This window comes from Lagopus muta, chromosome 10 (assembly GCF_023343835.1).
Source record: "Lagopus muta isolate bLagMut1 chromosome 10, bLagMut1 primary, whole genome shotgun sequence".
NCBI lineage: Eukaryota > Metazoa > Chordata > Aves > Galliformes > Phasianidae > Lagopus > Lagopus muta.
This window is the reverse complement of record NC_064442.1, coordinates 18,640,364-18,657,898: the sequence shown is the minus strand read 5'-3', so window position 1 is coordinate 18,657,898 and position 17,535 is coordinate 18,640,364. Positions and strand designations below refer to the sequence as shown.

The 17,535-nt window shown below is 48.0% G+C and overlaps 1 long non-coding RNA gene across 2 annotated transcripts in view; it reads left to right on the top strand.

The window, feature by feature from the left end:
- The first annotated feature begins 13 nt into the window (after positions 1 to 13).
- The window catches only part of LOC125698173 (uncharacterized), a 50,001-nt gene continuing 32,479 nt past the window's right edge, over positions 14 to 17,535 (top strand). The window contains exons 1-2 of one of the 2 annotated variants that reach the window (XR_007379100.1): positions 14 to 692; positions 1,153 to 1,274. This is a non-coding gene — a long non-coding RNA (uncharacterized LOC125698173). Of the gene's footprint in view, positions 693 to 1,152; positions 1,275 to 9,086; positions 9,159 to 17,535 lie in introns of those variants that run through there. The other variant, XR_007379101.1, reaches the window with a different exon arrangement.

Sequence of the window (17,535 nt, the reverse complement as noted above, 5' to 3'; positions counted from 1 at the left end):
CCCTCCCCGCGCCGTTTGCGTACCGCGGCGAGGTGCGGCTGCGCTGCGGGCGTAGCTGAGCTACGGGAATAAGGGGGGAGCGCAAGCGCTGCGGTGCTTCGTGAGGGGAAATGGCGGGAGGAGCGGCTCTCTCACGACCGTCGGGGCTTCGGGGTGTCCTGGGTCCCGAGGGAGCCCGACCCCCGCCCACGGGGCGTGAGTGCCGTGGTGTGGAGACCGAGGAGCGTCCAGGGAGCGCTGTCCCGGTGCCTCCATCGGGGCTCGATCCACACAGAATGGAGCTGCGCTCGTTTTTGCCTCACTCAGGCCGCCCTTTCTTCTCCGTCCCTCGCTGCCCTCCTCCTCTATGGGCTCACGGGCCATATTTCTGCTCCGTGTTCTTCAGCCTTTTCCTCAGTAACGCAGCTCACGATCTCAGCCCCCAGCCCCGGCTCTGCCCGAGCTCCGCACGGACCGCTGCCCGCCTGGGAAGCGGGGCTGTGAGGGGAGCGGGGGGAGCCGGGCTGCTGGGGCGGCAGGAGCGTCAGCTGTGAGCCTGCGACGAAACGTGCGGGAGTTTGACAGCTGCGTTGGCTGAGGGCTGATAATTCCCTCACTCAGCTCCGTGTTGTGAATGGCTGTCACTTTCTCGAACTCTGACAAAACAAACAGTAAAGGAGATGGAGCGGCAGAAGGCTTTTGGGGTTCTTTCGGTAGGACTTTCCATTTAACTAGTTTACCCTTTTTCCCTTTGGCCCTTTTCCTGCTGCTGTATGCACCATGAAATCTTGCTGCGGTGCCTCTGGGCTCCCCAGGTGCAGCTCTTGGTTAATGCTGTGCTGCTGGAGGACGCAGCCAACACCACAGGAGCCCCTAGCTGCTCAGTGCAATCAGGTCTTCACCTGTGGGAGCCTGTGTATTTATAGCCTTGTCGCAGAACATCATAATTAGAGTGCCCATAAGGCACCTGCAGCGCTGACACAGCTCAGGGACTCCGTGATTAGTGCTGTGCCACCAGAGGGTTGGACACTGAGCAGATAACCCATCCAGTAGTGTAGTATGTCAGGGAATTAGCCTTGATTCCAATTTGGGGTGATTAGTTTTTCATCTGATGCTAATGCTGTGTTCTGTATTGCTGCTCTGAAGACTCAAGTTGTCTTTTTTTATTCCCAGAACAGGTCCAGTTTCCACATTAAACCTGCCTGGTAGGAACCACTGCTACTTGGTCTCTGCAAACTGCTGATATTCTGGCTCCGTGACCAGTGTTGTTAGTGAACTTGAAAGAGGCTGCAAAGGTAATTGAAAGATTTGTTTTATGATCTTGACTCCTGCAAGACAACGAGAAGAAAAGTTCCCTTACTGAACCTGTTCAGTCACAGAGCTAACAAGCGGTTGTGATGCATACTTGTTTTAACCTAGTGCAGATCTAGATTTGCCTGGAAAAGGTAATTTAGAGGTGAAACTGTCAGCTCCCAACCAAAATGCAGCACCCTATGTCTCGTCCCTTGAGCTGCCCACCGTCCCACAGACTTCAATTAGAGGTGATGGGGAGGGGCGCAGGGCTGCTGGATTCATGCAGTGACACAGAATTGAGTAGAAAAGTATTAATTAAATTCCTGTTTAATTATCTCTCATTTAGGTCTGTGTGTTATTTTAAAGGTGTGACAGAATGATTTTAAGAACTTTTGCTGGAATACTTCCTAATACAGGAAGAGTTGGTAGATTTCAAAACAGAGTTAAAATGTCACCTCTACAGTTATTCTGCATTTCTTCTTCCTGGTTATATGAAGTCCTTTGTGTAAGAAGTCCTTTTCTTGACACAGTTTCGTGGTATGAGCTGCTTGTGACTTGGAGGGGGTGTACAACAAAGGCAGTTTTAATCAGTTTTCAGTTACTGGAAACTGAATTTGTTCCCTTTAGCAAAAGGAAGAAAAAAAAAGAAAGTGAGGAGGGGGGAACTTTGTCTGCAGGAGGCAGACAAACAAGCAGGCAAATGCTTCTTTTGAAAATTAGCTATGGAGAGTTGCACACAGAGCATGTGCTCTCAGCAGCCACTCAGTGCTCACAAACCTTTATGCATGAGCTTCTTAATGACCTTACTGAGTTTGCTTTTCTGATCACAGGCTCAGTTTTGAGACATGGGGGTTTGCCAGAATCCTATTAGGCAGGAAGTGAGAGGAAAGGGGATGAGGATAGGCAAGCAGAGGAATAACAGGGAGGGGTGAAAGCCAGAGCTTTGGGTTCCCAAAGGAACTGTGGAGAAGTGTTTTTTGTAGCTTGAACTCACAAGCAATTGTTTTTACTCCTTATTAAGTTGAATTTACATATTTAAATAGAGTCATTCCTTTTGACCTACTTTGGCCAGCTTAAACTGTAGGCGTGCGCACAATGCGGGAAGGAGTTTTTCTCAAACGATGAATTCCTTTATTGTTGGTGGGATCGGTCATGCATATCTTTAGTGCCTGGGATTGAATCTTTAGCTGCACCTAATAAACATTAGGTAGTGCTCAAGGCAGGATTTGCATTGCAGATGGCTGCAGTGCTGTTGCCTCCTGTGGCAGCCAGCACTCCCATCACATTACTGCGTCTTTGCGCTCCCTTGGCTTCCTGAAGTCAATTATTCAGGTGTTGTCTGCGTGTTCTCTGAGATCAAGCCTTCCCCTGAAATCCCACACCCTCCTCTCTTTGATTGCAGGACTTGTTTAATCCAAGTTTGAAACTCATTAGAGCAGCGATCTGTCCAAACTCATGGAATTACTGTGGATGTTTCTGATGCTTGACCTGTGACATTTAGTGGGAGCCAGTAACAGAGTACATGAGCACGATTGCTTGCTGCTAGAGGAGTGGGAAAAAGTGGAAAATAGGCTTTTTGGGTGGGTCCTGGTAGTGGCCTGGAAAATTCAGAGGAAAGTTTGCACTGAGCCACGCAGATGAGCAGAGGAACTCCAGTTAAAATACAGACTCTGTGCTATGCTCAGAAATTGGGCAGCATTCCCCATCTCAGCTCTGCCAGCATATCTCAGTCCTGGACTTGAGCACCCACTGCTTCTCTGCTCCATAACACACGCTCAGCTTGGCCACCGCATCTCAATCTTGATCTGTAACACCTCCCGCTGTTCCAATTCTGGGGCCTTTTTGAGCAGAAAATACCATCTCTCTCCTAAATTGTGCCAAATTGCTTGGTTTTGGCCACAGAACTAATTTTCACTTGTCACCTAACGGGTACCTAGAGACTTTCATCTAGCAATGTCAGTGCCAGAGGAAAAAGAACATGAGAATACCCAGCCCCCTGCTAAGTCCCCTAATTATATAGTGATGTGTTAATAACAAACACGCTTTCATGTCTTGGCAGTTGCAAAACACTCATCAGTAGTGCAGTGCTTCAGAACTAGAGTCGCACAGGAAAGATGCAAGTCCCCATTTAAATTACTTAATTAGGACAAGCATTGTCTGTATCCAGGATTAGAGTTTGGAAGAAATGCTAGTGTGAAGCTGTCAGATGCCAGTTGTTTGGGTGTTATGCAGAATCTGAGCCACCACATAAGAGCCTCGCTGTTGCAGAAGCAATTTTTCTGTGCAGAGAATTTTTCTTCCCGCTCTGCCTCATGATTATAAATCTGTCTGATTTGGAGGCCTCGCCATCTTTTTTTGAACTCAGCAGTGGGGGGTGGAACGGCTTCCATCTTGGCTGATGCATCAGGGCTGGAGCTGGGAACATCCAGATCCAAAATGATGTGCTGCTTTCAGTTTGAGCCAAATTGCTGGGATTTGCAGTGCTGATTGCTCACACCCTGTGGTGACGAGCCTGCTTTCCAGCAGAAGGCCCCAGAGCTGGAGCAAGAGTGAACCACCAAGAGTGCTGGTGAATACCCTGAGCAATTTGAGTTCTTGGCAGTGGCAGCCTGTGCACAGGAAGTATTGCCCTGTTACTGGAGGAAATGATTCAGATCATCAGAAATTGAGGGAGTCGACCCTTCATCAGAAGAAGATGGGTTCTTCTGACCCATCCTCGATAGGAAATCTATCAAGGAATATGTGAGAAAAAATTGATTTGAGGCAGTCTTGATTGCAGGTATGAGACAACCAGGGGATCAGGTCCAGCCTGCACAGGTTCATGAAAGGCAGCTGCTGCTTGGCCGATTGCTCATTGCCTTCTGTGACCAAGTGTCCTGCCTGGTGAAGGAGGGAAAGGCTGTAGATGTAATCTACCTAGATTTCAGGAAAGCCTTTGGCTCTGTCTCCCACAGCACTCTCCTGGAGAAGCTGCAACCCATGGCTTGCACAGATGTACTCTTCGCTGGGTAAGGAATTGGCTGAAGGGATGAAACAGGGAGCAGTGGCAAATGGAGTTCAATCCAGCTGTGGACTGGTCATGAGAGGTGCTTCTCAAGGGTCAGGGCAGACCCTGCTTGATATTTTTATCAGTGATCTGGGTGAGGGGACTGAGTACATCCTCAGTAAGTTTGCAGATGACACCAGGTTGGGAGGAAGTGTTGATGTGCCTGAGGGCAGGAATGCTCTACAGAGCGATCTGGACAGGCTGCATCGATGGGCTGAGGCCAATGGGATGAGCTACAAGACCAAGGGCCGGGTCCTGCACTTTGGTCACAACACCGCTGTGCATTGCTACAGGCTTGGGGCAGAGCAAATGGCAGTGCAGAGGAAAAGATTCTGGGGCTGTTGGTTGATGCTCAGCTGAACACAAGCCGGCAGTGTGCCCAGGTGACCAAGGCCAATGGCATTCTGGCTTGTGTCAGGAATAGTGCAGCCAGCAGGAGCAGGAAGGTGTGATTGTCCCCCTGTAGTTAGCACTGGGTGCTAACCATGCCACGAGTGCTGTGTTGTTTTGTGCCCCTCACAAAAAGAAAGTCATGGAGGCCCTGAGTGTGTCTGGAGAAGGGCTGCAGAGCTGTGAGAGGTCTGGAGCACAAGTGTTACGGGGAGTGGCTGAGGGAGCTGGGATGGAGGAGTCTGGGGAAGGCTCAGGGGAGACCTCACCTCTCCCTCCAACTCCTAAAAGGGAGGCCGTGGTGAGGTGGAGGTCAGCCTCTCCTCCCAGGTAGCTGCAATATGAGAAGGAATGGCCTCAAGTTGTGCCAGGGGAGGTTCAAGTTGGACTATTAGGTGAAATTTCTCTGAAGGAGTGGTACTGCAGTGGCACAAACTGTCCAGGGAGGTGATGGAGTCACTGTCCCTGCAGGCGTTAAGAAATGTGGAGATGTGGCACTCAGGGATGTGTTTACTGGGCATGGGGGGGCTGGGCTGATGACTGGACTAGATGATCCTAGTCTGTTCCTGCACTAATGGTTCTCTGATTCTGTTCTTGTTCTGGTGAGACTGCAAGTTGGTGCAGCAGCACCAACTGGAAAAGAGTCTTCTGGAAGTAAGGGGGAGGTTAGGAAACCTGGAAAGTATTAGCATGTGGGATGATAGCTTAGGGGAAAATAGAGAAGGCTAGTCAATTAGAACAGCAAAAAGAAGGGGAGTCAGGTGGGAGAGGTTTCCTTTTCAAAGGTGGACAGATGTGAATGATGGGTGTGTTGTGTTAGCTTCTGAGTGTTAAATTGAGCTGAGTCTGAAGTCCCTACTTGTAAATGCAGCCCGTGTGCTGGCTTTGCTTTGGGGCCTGGCATCAGCTGCTTGCCCTGCCTGGCAGTGCTTCGGCCCCCTCCCTGCAGCAGATCTGGCTGCGAGCAGGGCTGCCAGTTGTTGAGAGCTGCAGAACAACAGGCCAGCTAAACACCTCTTTATCTGACAGGTTTGGCCCTGTAAACAGCCCTGCAAGATCTGTTGGGTGCTGACATTGTATAATGACCCGGAAGAAAGGATGGATCTACTTCTGATATGAGCAGGATAAAGCAATGCTTTAAGTGCTTTCTTCTATTCCAACTTCTTCAGCAAGGTAAAAAATGAATGACAGATGCCCAATCTTATCTTGGGAAAGGAAATCTGAAAACAAAGCTCATGAAATATTCTTCAGTCCACTAGATCCATCCAATTTACATAGCAACTGGGGAGCGTTGTGTGGATTGTATCTCATAAAACATACTTTGCATTCTTTATTGCATACGCTACAAACTCTGTTCCTGTCATGTTGGTGTCACTGAGAGTGAGTTGGTTTTAAAGGTTTGGTGGCTCTCTAGCATGGCAGCAGTGAGGGCACAGACTGCTGCTAAACAATGTTATCAGCACGTACCTCTACCAGATGGGAGTAGCACCACCCCATCAGCAGAATTATACATCTCAAATGGATCGCTTGTTTCTGTTACCATTCAAGAAAATTCCTAAAAATTGGGTCTCTGTGATGCCTTTCATTTGCAACCCTTTAGGCTTTAATTTAAGCTCTTGCTGTGGTGGAGGACTGTGAAGAAGGCTGTAGGCACACCTGGATAGACTAGAACAGAGGAACCAAGTGTTTGCTGTCCTTAGTTCTGCTTACTTGCAGAGCTGTACGCGAGGGCGTGCTGAGGTTGCTTTGCCAATGGGTAGGACACACTTGGGTCACAGTTCTGTGAGCATAAGTGAGGGAAGAGGCACGATCTGTAGCTGACAGCCGTGCAGTTTTACCAGCAAAGTGTGTCTTCTAATCACAGCTGTGGTAGAATTGCATTGGGTAAAGTGTGGCACAGGCTGTGCTGCAGCTCAAGGGACAGGAGGGCTGCAGCAGAGTGGCTCTGCGTTCTGACGGGCGGGCGATGTGCTGACTGATGCAGTGTGCCTTCTGTGCTGTTCTGAGCTAGGCACAGTCTAACACTCAAACTGAAGCCCCGATTCGTGTTTTGCAATAAATTTGTGTATTGCTCTACTGAGAGGCAGCTGTTGGAAAATTTCACCAGCGAGACTGCCAACGCTATTTGTATATTTCATAGTTCATATTGTAAACTACTCTTATGATCCCCGTGCCATATATATTAACCGACACAGCTCACAAACAGTGGTGTCTAGCAAAACTGTCTTCTACAGGTCTGTCTGCAGAGGTTTTAGCAACAGTATACTTGCTTTAACGAAGTTGTGGTATTTTCCTTCTGCATAAGGTGTGGAGGGTGTGTAAGGTGGTCCAATGATAGTGATTGTCTGTGAAAACTGATTGGTCTTAATTGGCAGAGGAGGGCAGCTACTTCTGCTCTGCTAATCAGCAGAGGAGGGCAGGCAACAAATGGAGAAGTTGAAGCTTCTCCAGAAGAAATGTGGCTGAGTAAAGTGATGTGCATGTGAAACACTCAGAAAATGTTCTGTGAAACAAAAGGGAGGTGAGACTGATTATATGGGGAGTGGGTTGAACAAATTTCAAAGCAAGTAGTTTCTTATGCACTAGGAATAATAGTAACTCAATCACAGAAATCCAGAACAAAATCTGTGCTATTGTAAATATTGTTTGATGTCTGTTCTGACTTACGCTACTGTGCAGATACTACTGAGACACTGTGAGCATTAAATTAATTTTCCTTTGTAGTTCTGAGGCAACTGTAGCTCCTGTGAGGGTGTGCTGCCTCTAGGCTAGGCAGCGTGTATGACAAGGAGAATAGCTAACCAGAGGAGCTTGAACTGAGCCAGGTAGATTCCCAGCAAAATGCTTTGTGGCCATGTGGCTGACTGACCCGTAGATTCCAGAGAGCTCCTTTCAAAAGCCTGCACGTTATTTTGTGCTGTTGTATTCATGTTATAAACTCAGAGATGATTCTTCATGAAAGCTATTTTGCAGTGTCTTCAGGCTAATTCAGGCGGTTGGGCTCTTCTCACCGACTCAGAGCAAAGCACATCTCTTGCACGAGGGCTATTCAGCTCATAGCATTGAAGGCCCACTTGGTGGCGCTCTGGGAGACAAGGCCCAGCGGGCAGGTGGGCTGACAGAGGAGAGAAAGCACTGACAGCACCTCTGTGCTGAGCGTGAGAGAAAGACTCTGCCTCCCTCATGTTTACAACTATGTAGAAGAAAGCAAAGTGTTCCATTTCTACCTTATTTCAGACATAACAGCTGATATATTTACTGTGCTATAGTTGTCAAAGCAGATTATTGTGTCACTTTATTGTTTCATACTTTAACTCCAGCTGAAATATCAAGCATGCAGAAGAGTTTAACAGTGAGTGAGTCCATCTTGTGTCTCTGAAGGAAAGTGATTAGACCTGTGACTTGCTCCAAAGACAGCTGCTAATTCTGCTTGGCTACAAGAGTAGTTCTGGTTGCCCGTTAATCTAAAAAAAAAAAGTTTTATATTTAAAAAAATAATAATTTCTTCAGAGAAGAGCAATAAGGATGATCCAAACCAGCTTCTGTACAGAAGCTAAACTAATGGCATGCTTCAGTATCAAGCAAAGATGCTCCAGAGAAATGTCATGGCAGGTTATGAAGCCACTTGCCTGGGAAAGAGACACTGAGCAATCATTCACTGGTCACCCTCCAGACATCACGCTATTCAGCACTGTCAGAGAGGAGATAGTGGTGCTGTGGATGTGCAGTGTGACGTGCCGTGGCAGTGCTGTGTTTTGTTGTGGAGTGTTGAGGTGTTACTGAGCATGGTCTTCTCTTCAAATGAAAGCCTGAGATGTCAAACAGGGAGAGGTGTCAGAAAACACATCCCAAACACAGCCCTCTTAGGGAAAGGAGCTGATAACTGTGGAGTCTACTACTTGATTTAGCATTCAGTAAGCAGCTGAAGGTGAAAAGGACAGCTGCCTTGAGACACTACAACTACAAAAGGGCACGGTGATGCACTAAGCACTTGACCAGGTTAGCGAGTTACCCAGGTAGGTGAGGCAGGTGAGGAGCAGGAGCCCTGCGGGCAGCTGGAGTTTTGGTGGCAGTGCATGTTATTTTTTTCTGTTCAGCTGAAGTCACAGGTGCTGCAGTGCTTCTTGCTGGTAGGCTCTTGAGCTTTCGGCCGGGCACCCATCCAGCCATCCGTCACTCTTGGATTTTGTCCACGGGAAACCAAATGTGATCTGAGAGTTGCCACCGCAGCAGAGACATCAAACAGACACCTGGCATTTAATACAAACTGAGTAAATTCGATCTGAAAATAGAACTGGGGCGTGCCTTGAGTGCCAGGCCTGCTGTGGGGCTTCTGGCTGCTCCCTGGGGGCTGGGTCACAACCTTGTAGGTCAGCTCCAAGCAGCAGGCAGAAACAAATGTTTGGATGTCAGTGTGGAAAAGCCAACGTGGGGCAGCTCGGAACCTCAGGTACATTGAAAGCCAAGACAGGCTTTTTTTCCCCTCCCCCCCCTCCACAGTGATGTGATCAAATGAGGAAGAATGGAGCTCTTTTGTTCTTTGTGGCACAACTGACAGATAACGTAGGGGGAGGAGAGAGTGGCTTTGTTTTTAACTGTGAAATCCACGAAGGGCTGTGTTCTTTGTGAATTAATTAATTTGGAGAAAATGGAATTTAGTGATTTGACAAAAGATTCATTTCCACCCACTTCCCAGCTGGCACCCTAGCATGGTTTAAACATAGACTGTCACATTCTTAGCACTCGTGCATGTTTGGATAGAAATAGCTCGTGAGTTTTGGAGCAGTAAGTAGCAGCAGTGCTCCCTGTGCTGCTCATGGCAGCAGGTGGGACTCGGTGTTGTACCCAGTGATGTTCTGCAGGCAGGTGCAGATACACATTAAGGACAAAAGCTGTAGCAGATCATAATCATAAACTCATTAGTCTGCTAACAAGGGCTGGGAGAATAAACCTGAAATGAAAGTGTAGCTTGCTATAATAGCATGCGGCAGGCACCTGCTGGCTTCCCGAGGTCATGACTTCACCTTGGGAAGTGGTGAGCTGTCTGCCCACTGATAATAAGCCAGCTCAGAGGCTGTTAGGATATGTAAACTCCATATTTCCTCCAAATCATTTAACTATTGGCAAATCTTTAATTAGATCTACCAAAGAAAGCTGTTTTGGAGCCTTCTACGTCAAGATGATGCACCTAACCCACAGCTGATCTGATCCCTTCATGAACTGAGGGTGACTGTGTCATCTGCTGCCAGCAAATGCAGTGGCAGGACAGTGATGTCTTTCCTTTTAATGTCACCACTATCAACAGAGCTAAGATGCCTCTAAATAACACAAGAATGTTTAGCAATTGTCAGTCTCATGTGAAAAGTTCAAGCTGTATTTCAGGGACAGAAGGTCTCCCAACTAAAAGGAGATCAAATCCCCACAGGGCAGTTGTAAAATGCCACTGTTAGTGCCCTCAAAATGCCTTTAGCTTATTTTGCTGAAACTGCATGCTGCAGCTTTCATCTGTAAGACAAGAAAAGGACAAAAGTGTGCCCAGTTGGGACCCTTGGCAACTTTTCAGATCATAAATACAGCAAGGCAAAAATAAAAGGAGGTATTTCTTCTGAGCATAAGAAAATGCAGAAGACAACAGCATCAGCCAGGCTGTGCGCCCATTTTGGGTGCAGTTAGAAGGAATCTGAGAAATTGTGCAAGGCAGCTCTTTAATTGCAAATATTTGATACTCTGTCAAGATTATGGGACACCAGAGAAGTCCCATTTACTGTCTGCAAGTGCTTAATATAGTGTGAGCCCCAGGAAGTGCTGACCTGGGAGTTGCATGGCAGAAGACAGGTGTTTTAGAGAAGGGGAAAGATTCAGAAGGGCAAGCAAGGCAAAAACCTTTGTGTCTCAGGCAGGACTAACCCACACCCAGTGAATCTGGATCTGTTCCTCTGTTCACTACCTAAAACAGAAAATATATATAATTTTTTTAAGATTCCTTTTATCAGTTCTATGCCTTTTGATTTTCATCTGCAGTCACCCAAGAGAAATCAGCTGTAAACTTCAGTACCTGGAAAGCTGGAGCTGTGCATGACCACAGCTGTCTTAAACACAGTGAATACAAAGGGAAGCCTTCAGGACTGTCAGAGTTCAACGTGCCAGCCTGGCACAAAGTTTGATGGCAGGGTGCATGTGTGTATGTATATGTTCAGCAGTAGTCAAGGGCACGTAGACCTTGCCTGTGTCTCCTTTGGGCAGTATGGAGTTTGACTTGTTCCTGTTCCCCTGGAGCCTGCCAAGGAGAACTTAATGACCTTTTGGTATCTATCTGCCCTTATCTTCTCTGTGTTACCATAGCCAGCAGCGGAGGAGGGGCTAACAAAAAGTGGAGAAGGACAAAGGAAAAACAAAACCTTCTATCGCCAGCGCACAAAAGACCACCTGGAACTGCCACCAGGAGATCCTGTCAGTGTTAGACTGGTTGGGTTTTTTTTTCCCAGGACAAATCACGCACTTGGAAGCCAGCAGGATCTGCGGAGCAGATAAATTCTTGTTCGTATAGCCTAGCAGTAGAGAGTCATATATTTCACTGTAACCACAAATACATACACTCACTGCAAGTGTGAGATGAATGAGACTTGGAGGACAGTGAAATATGCAGCCTCCTGGGGCTTGATCAGCAGCACACAGAAGGAACGTAGGCCTACCAGCTTGCTGTAGGTTTTGGAAAAGACTCTCAGCCCTGTTACAACCAGCCAGCCTGTCACCTTAGGACTGGCTTGCACACACCCACATCTAGCCTCCCACACAGTGTGCACAGGATTTCTCATAGTGGTAAGGAAGGAAGGAGCAGTCTTCCTCAGCACAGCAAAAGCTGTGCTTGTGCCAAGTATGCTGAGCTAAAGTAATGTGTGAAACAAGGCTGGTGATGCATGAAATGGTTTGGCCGTGCTGGGATGGAGCTGGGGACCTTCTGCAGTTCCTTGCAGGGAGGAAGAAGAGAAATGTTTCTGCTTTGTTTCTATGTTTGTCTTGCTTTTTTTCTTACTGTGCCAGCCAGTAAGACATTGCTCCTTGGAAGTGTTGTTCCTTGTGAAGGAAAGCTGAGTTCTCTAAGGCATCATTCCTGATAGCATGGAAGCACCAAGCTTGTTTCTTCTAGGCCTGACATCTCAGGCAGTGCTTTGTGTCCAATGTTGTTGTGCCTAAGGAAGAGGTCTAACCAACCAACTAAGCAACTTCCTACTGAAATAAAACATGTCATCATTTTACCTTTGGCTCTGTACAAGATCTTTTGCATTTCTTCTCCTAAACCCCTCTCCCAGGACAGGCTGGGCGCGGGGATGGCAGGAGCCAGCTGCTGGGATGCTCCTGGTGTGCAAGGCTCAAGAAATACTCTATGGCAAGGATATAAGAATGGACTGCTGAGTTATTTCAGCTGTGCAGTATGATGCAAAGTGCAGTCAGACCTTGGGTGATGAGCACTCCACACTCCTATGAACAGAACTCGCCTTTATCCAGAGTGCCCAGCAGTTGGTAGAAAGCGTGCAGGCAGGCAAGGATTTGTGCCTTTGCTTGGCAAAAAGCCACAGGCCTTGGCTCAAGGTGCTGACAAGTTATCGTTAGAAATCCTGAGTGCCGCAGCGATCAGCCCCTGTGAAATGTCAGCTCTGCACATTCGGCTGCTGTGCGCCGGGCAGGAAGCTGGGAGCAGAACGGCACCCTGACAGCAAGCGGGACGTCGGGCTGCGGGAGCTTCGGCGGCACCGCGGTGCCCGCCTGGCTGTGCGGCACCGAACCGCGGCGGTCGGCCTGCAGGAGAGGGCGCTGCGGGCCCGTGCTGCGCAGCCGGGCAGAAATGCGTGCCTGCAGAGCTTGCAGACAATGTGCAGCGCAGCGCAGACGATGACGGGCACGAAGCAGCAGCGGGGTTCACCTTGGAGCCCCGAGATTTCTTCCTTCGCGGGGCAGCTTTGCACCGAACAGCCTAAAGAGGGGAGAGAAGAGCTCGTTGCTAACCGCTTGTACAACAGGGAGCCTGTGAATTTCTGAACTGTGTTTAGTGCTTGTGATGGGCAGAGGGCTCTGTTTGCCTTGGAGGGTGTTTCTGGTGGATTAACGCGCTTTAGAGTTCAGTTGCTGCTCACCGGAAAAGCTGGTGGGTTTTGGTTCGTATGATCAGTTGTTTTTTCCTTCTGCATCAGTTTTTCCTGCGAAACATCCAGGCCCGAAGGTTTTTGGTAGGAAAGAATGCTAGAAATGGTCCAAATCTACATCAGAAAAGGGGAATCGTGTCACAGGCATTTGTTCTCTCCCATTTCCATGGAAACATGCTAGCATGGACTTTAGTTTCAGGCAGAGCAGCCTGGCAAGGTCTAGTTGGCTCTCTGGGATGAGCTGCTGGCAGCAACACACAGAAAAGTGGCTTGGACTCGTCGGGTTTTGAGAGACCAGGTATACCGGTCCTTCAGAAAAACAGTGCTTAGTATATAGCATCGTAAGCGACAGATGTAAAAAAGATTTGAATCCCAGCCCCCCCCCTTCCCATCCTTCCCTTCCTTGTCCCACTGCCCCGTCCAGTCCTGCTGAGGAAACAGCATACACCGCAGGCTACAATTTTTAATTTCCTGGGGGTGGAGAGCACATCGTATAGCGACTGACAGGCTTTTTTGTTCTGCGTCAGTCCTTTTATTAACCCCCTGCTAGATCATTCACTCTCTCTGCTTAGCCGCCCCTGCTGCGTTAGTGATGAGAGCGTTTGTAACAGCAGGTCTGCCTTGGGAGATTATGGGGATCCCGTGGACAGGGAGCAGTGGGTTGGTCGCTGTGCGTGCACAGATTGCTAGCTGCAGCTTTGCCTCCATCTGCCCTCTCTGCTGGCCCGCATACCTTTCATTATCCCTGTAGCGACAGCAGTCGCCTGGCCGATCCCCCGGGGCAGCCCCGCGTTGCCCCATTGGCGGATTTGCTGTCCCATCTGTGCAGGAAGGAGCTCGGTGGAGGCAAAAGCGACCCTTTGTCATCCCGGGCAGTTATTTCCTTTTTCTTTTGGTTTAGGCCGTTGGTGGTGGTTGGTTAGTCAACCTAATTTTGGGATGCTCACACAAGTTGTAATTAGCTGCAGTTATTCACTTATTTCCTCCCTGCTTCCCTCCCACATCACTCAGAATTCAGAAACACCCCCCCAACGCAGTGTGCCTGTGATAATTGTCCTCCAGGCCAATCCTGAACCTTTCAATCTGCGATCAATACCTTCATCTGTCAGCCACGATTAATTAAACGGAATCCCACTTTCAGGGCTTTGATTCATATCACCCCAGAACAGCTTACTATGTGCTATAATCCAGACGTGATTCTAATGCTGGCCTCGAGTGAGAGGGAGGGGCTGACTGATACATCAGAAACAACTTCATTACAAAGCTAAGCGATGCACGACCCCTTGTTGTAAGGCAAGTGCTAAGTAGGTGGCACCGTGGTCTTCTCTAGAGCCTGGCTGCTTCATCTGGGGGAATAATGCAACTGAAACCAAAGGTGTGAGCTAGGGTATTACTCTGAGAAGGGGAAGCAGAGTTGGGCCCAGCACCATCGCTTTGATGTCCGTGCCATGTGTGTGGGTGTGTTCTGCTCTGCAGAGGCTGCTGCTTTTGGCCAGCGGTTGTGGCTTTGGAATTTGATCTGGTTCTGAATGGTAATTTGGTATCTGAAGGCTGTTCTGAGCTTCCTGGCTCTGGTTTGTGGTGGCCCAAGCCAGACTGTGAAAGATGCTATAATAAAATTCTTAAGAATGGTAGAACTGTTTTTTACTTAAGATCCTTCTGATGCATTTAGTAATTCTCTTCTCAGAGCACAGAGTGGCAAAAGTGAAGAGGGGTGTGAAGCCAAGCCATGCAGTGGTGAAGCAGGGACCGGATCCAGGATTCATGGCTCCTTCTTCTTTGCTGTCTTCCTTGGACAGAAAAGGAGGTCAGATCAAAAAAGGGTAATTTGAATCTGTGCTAGGCCTTAAACCAGAGAGCCACGACCTTTTTTGCTGATGCTGACCATGTGTCCTAACCAGACAGCATTTTCTCCTATGATTTCTGCTTGTTTTTTTTTTTCTTCTTTTCTTTTCCTTTTTCCCCCCATCTCTGATTCACAGGCAGGCTGTCACTGTCTCTCTTTCCCTGAAACACATCCCTTGCACCTTTACCCTCAGGACTTCAAATGGCCTCAGATCCAGCCCCGAGGAGTCTGAGGGCAGATGTTGTTATTCAGAAAGGGCAGGCATCTCAGCAAATCTTCAGGTGATAAGAGATGATGTTTTCTGGCTTCCAGCCCCCTGGTAGAAAACAAAGTTGATGATGATGCAGAGTCATGACCTCAGGACTGGGAGCAGCAAATGCTTGAGCTCTCCAGCAGTCCTCGGTGCCCAGTTTCATCTGTCTGACTATCTGGGGGTTTCCAGGATGTTCTGCAGCTTCCAAATGATAGATGTGTTTTGTTTCGTGCCCTCGTAGCACAAATGACTTTTGAATCATTACTCAAGAAGAATGCACAGGCTGTGCAGGATCTGTGCTGTACGATAGAGGGGATTGCAGTGTTTGTCCAGCACAAGCAGGAGCTTGTTCGCAGCGCTGGAGCTGTTCGGCTTGTCCTGCCTGGCAGAATTTACACCTCAGTGGTACGTAACGGGCAGAGGAAACAGCAGGAACACAAAGCACGCAGTGGGCTGGACACTGAGTTTGCCTCGCTGACAGAGCTCACAGAATTTCACAATTGTTTAGCAGAGAGGAAAAGCCAATATGTGAAACTTGCAAATTAATTTGTTGGGAGTTTGTTTTGCCGTTGTTGCCTTTTGCTGAAGATTGGAACAGTAACAGGGCTGTTACGTTGCCTGCACTTTAAGCTTTGGTTTGTAAATAGCAAAATCTCTGTGAACAGAATGATTTTAGGTTCATGTAAGCCAAAAAAATGCCAATTTCTCTGCTACCCCCCTAGGAAAATAGAGCAATGGGATTTAATGGAGCAATAAAACACAGAGCCTTTGTGGGTGAAAAGTGTTAGCCTTAGGTTCATTGGAAGATACAGGAACAAAGGCCACTTTGCTTTCGTCAGCCACTTGAAGAGTACAGACCCCCCATCACACTCACAGGGTGAGAGGCTCTGCTGGTAAAGCTTTATTGCCAGTATAAAATGAAAATTGCCCACAAAATATAGAAGAGAAAATTCGTATCTGTGCATTTGAGTGCTGTGCCTGGTATGACATCACTGTTAGCCAATCAGCAAGCTCCCTTTGTGTCTGGCTTTCTAATAAAAGCCACTTCATCAGAGTAATTTGCAATAGTAATTTATTCACCTTCTAGGAATGACACCACCTGACTCTTAACAGGCAAAGAGAGCACACAGGGATCTCAAGGGCAGGTGCTGCAGCTATGCCCTGGACAAGTATATCTCTAACACCAATGTGCTAAGAGTTGTGTTCAGGTTGCAGTTAATATGATTACTTATATTAATTAATCGCCCTATGGTTGGGCACTCCTAAACATCCTCAGCACTGCAGAGCAAAATGTCACTGTGGCAGTGGGAGAAGGGAGTAGCACTGTGGCCATGTAGCTGGTCTCAGCACGCTAGGGCAGGGTTTGATGGCTTCCCCATGCTTTGCAGGGATGGAACAAGGTGCTGTTTAGAAGGCAAACTTGGATGAATTTTGAATTTCAGGTTTGCCTGAATGAGGGACAGGGAACACTGAAGTGGAGGCATGGAAAGAGAGAGGGCATCAAAGTGTTGTGTACAGCTCACTTGCCTTGTACTAAGCAGGGAAGGATCTGGAATGCCAGAGTGGTGTGGATATGGCCTCGGGCTGCTGTGTGAAGAGAAACCTCCTTTCCAAGCTGTGATATCCCACAGGTCTTCTGTGATATGAAATGTGGCAGTCCAGTATTATATGTGAGTAATAGCCCTGTGAGCATGTGTAGGCATGGAGATGCTAAGGTATGACGGCAGGCAGCTCTAAAAAGTCCCCAAGTTGTAAAAAACCAAAACATTGCTTAGAGTGAGGTCCTGGAGAGCTGTGGGGCTGAGTCTGTGTTCTGCAGGTGTAAATTACCCTTACCAGACTCTGTGTAGGCAGTGCAGCACACAAAGGCACGGAATAGGCACCAAAACATGAAGACAACCAGAATAAGAGATCACTTCTGCTCTGAATAATTTGCTTTATTGCACAGTGAGAGAAAGCAGCAGAGCTGAGAACAGCAAGCAGATGCCCTGAGTCAGTCCAAGAAACGCACCAACATAACCATGGCATGCTGGTAATGGAGATGTCAATTGGGAATGCAGCTGGGCTAAACACCAGCAGCTGATAGGTGGCAGAGTGATGGGATGTTGTCACAACAGCCCTGCTTTCTGGTAGAGCTGGCAGCATTGCTGCCTCAGCATCACCAGGGTATCTACACAGTGTTTGGTTTTGAAATTGAAAAACAAAATCCGAATAATTCAACTAGTGCAATTAATTTGCTCTATAAATCTTCTTGCAAGCATGTTAAAGTAGGCTTTTTGTCAGGAGCTTCTCCAGGAGTTTACCCTCACCCCATGTGCAGCATTGATCCTGGAGAGCAGGACAGCTGCACATGATGAATAACCTACCTCTCACTATTCCTTAATGAAGTGTTTAGCCAACAGTCCATACTGCTCTGATGGGGTCTATTATGATTCAGGTTGGAGGAGCCACTTAAGGAGGCACAGCCTTGTTAGCTTCATGGAAAGCTAACGAAGACCAGATCCTGTGCCTCTGTGAGTGCTGGAGGAGCGGGGAGTGCTGGAGCCACAGGCAGTAAATGTCTGCAGGGGTGAGTAAGTATTCCCCT